The 2504-nt window shown below is 41.7% G+C and overlaps 1 protein-coding gene across 1 annotated transcript in view; it reads left to right on the top strand.

Moving 5' to 3' along the window:
* Window positions 1-2256: 2256 nt before the first annotated feature.
* Window positions 2257-2504, top strand: part of LOC138965255 (protein Wnt-16-like) — an 82528-nt gene continuing 82280 nt past the window's right edge. The window contains exon 1 of the mRNA XM_070337380.1: window positions 2257-2504. This exon is cut by the window's right edge and continues 631 nt beyond it. The gene's annotated coding sequence lies outside the window, so the exon portion shown is untranslated.

The following is a 2504-nucleotide window of genomic DNA, read 5'->3' as shown; positions in this document are numbered from 1 at the left end:
CCCCCCTCGTCCGCCCCTGAAATATTTTGGCTGTCACTGTTTGCAGTCAGGATGATTGTGGGCTATATTTAGAATTTACCCATCATCCTCTGTTTTACCCCATCCCGTGTCATACGGGTTGCTCCAAAATAAAATCGTCTGCTTCAGGAGCAGATGACAGAGAAATAGTATAAATCATGTACGGTCATGATCTGTTGCATAAATTCCCTTTTGTTCCAGAAAGGCTTTTCTTCAAGGTTTTCTGGCGATAAATTATGTAGAAGTGAACCAATGTTTCCTATTCAGTGATTACATTCGTCGTACGTTTGGGTCCATTCGGTTCAAAACGGTTGAGCAGATCACGTGCAACATGTTGCCTACCTGTTGCTTTATCCGTGTCATTGCAAACTTACGAGGCACCCATTTTGCGGCCACTGTTTGAAACTGAATATCATTGTGTAGAATTCTCTGGACTATGGAAAGCCGTTTGGCTCATAACCAATACACGTGTAAGAAATAATTCATGCACGTGTAAGAAATAATGTATACACGTGTATTTATTTCTTACACGTGTATACATTATTTAATACACGTGTAATGAATTCTGTTATTTTATGCACGTGAATTAATTATTTCTTACGCGTGTATGAATCATTTCTTACGTTCCACTTGAAAGTTTGAGTCATGCAATTCATTGTTGAATTCTCGCAGTTTAATATCCTGCTTAAATTTTGACACAGCAGCTTCATTACTCTCGTGTGGCGTGCTCTTAAAGGCATATGTACGCGCTCCCGTGTTTACGCAGTGTAGTTTGCCCATAATCGATGTCAAACGCACCATAAGACCATAATTATAATGACGATATGTCACCACCATGCGCGGACCATAATACATCCATTACAGCTTGTTCTAGCCTCTGATAAAGTGAAGATGTCAACAAAGCCGCGGTGTTAGCTCCCTTGCATCAACGTTACATGTGTTGCCAAATCTATAAATAGGACGATCCAGATCAAAATGAAAATTAACATATCTCAACATTGAAGGGGTCCTAGACCACAATATTTTGCAGGGAACTTAATTTAGCATGTCTCCAGCTGTTGGTAAAGCAATTAGCGTGTATAGTCATCGAGTACATATGCCTTTAAGAAGTATTTGTTTGGCTTGTCAGAGTTGTTCCCCTTTTTACCAGTTTTGACTTCCAGTATTTGTTTGACAGATTGTAGAATCTAAACAACGAAGTGACTGTGGTGAGATGAAGAAAGTTAAAAAAAAAACAAAGAATTTCTGTACTAACCGATACAAGAACAGCACAAGACGATACGAATGTTCTGCTTTTTGTTGCCTTTTGTGTGTGTGTGTGTGTTTTTTTGTTTTTTTTACCTGATGAAGCTTTCATAAGCGAAAATTCGTATCGTCTTGTGCTGTTCTTGTATCGGTGAGTACAGAAATCCTTTGTTTTTTTAAGATTGTAAAATAATAATGGAGCAGTTTTGATGCATGCAACTTTCTTCAAATCTGTATCATTGTATCATATTGCCCAGCTACAGTCTTTTTAAAGACGTAGAATGTTTCATGATGCTTGTTTAAAAGAGCCCATGCACACTCCGCGAGTAACGTATTTTGAATCCTCGTCATTTTTATGACGCATTAATAATCTAATAATGTTATCTCTGATACTGAGTCCAGTTAAAAGTTTGGCCTTTTAAATGACATATTACGTGGTGTTTAAAACATTTTTTTTAGTGACCTGAGGCATTCATTAATGAGTTTGATTTGTGTGTTTTATTCACACCACGAATAAGACAAAATAGAGAGGGAAAGATGTTGGAAATGTTTGTTTACAGTACACAAATTCCAATACCTCCCAAAATGAAATGTGTTATATTCTGTTTTCTCATCTTCTTGTATTTGTCTCTTTCTCTCTCTCTCTCTCACACACACACACACACACACACACACACACACAACACACACACACACACACACACCACTACATCCACCCCCCTCCCTACCCCACCCCAAACCGCCCACACACATATAGACCCCCCCCCCCCCACCACCACCACCCCCACCACTACAACCCCCACCCAAACCATCTCCGTCACTCCAGAGACTAGGGGAATGCCCAGTATGTCACGTGACTCTACGGGGGCCGTTCACAGAAGTGAGAAAGTCATCGCTACAAAGCGGCCAGGCCCAATGGGAGTGCGCGCAAAGTGATAAAAGAAAAATGAAGAATAGGCTCCTTTGACGGGACTCCGGGCTCGCCTGCACAGAGCGTAGAGGAAAGGCAAAACTATCTGCTATAACCCTCGAGTGCTGCGAAGCTTCGAGAGACGTCACAACCTTCTCCTGCGTCGGGAGACAGACAGAGAGAGACACGAGCCAACAACGTGAGAGTGAGAGTAGTGAGATCGAGAGTGAGCCGCGATACCTGGCTAGCCGAGTCTTCCCCTCACTCATATACCTGTCTTGGAGTTGGCGACCCGACCTGATACAAGCCTATTTGTCGGCGCTTCCACTGA

Source organism: Littorina saxatilis, linkage group LG4 (assembly GCF_037325665.1).
Source record: "Littorina saxatilis isolate snail1 linkage group LG4, US_GU_Lsax_2.0, whole genome shotgun sequence".
In the NCBI taxonomy this organism is placed as follows: Eukaryota; Metazoa; Mollusca; class Gastropoda; order Littorinimorpha; family Littorinidae; genus Littorina; species Littorina saxatilis.
This window is presented reverse-complemented; position numbering and strand designations above follow the sequence as displayed.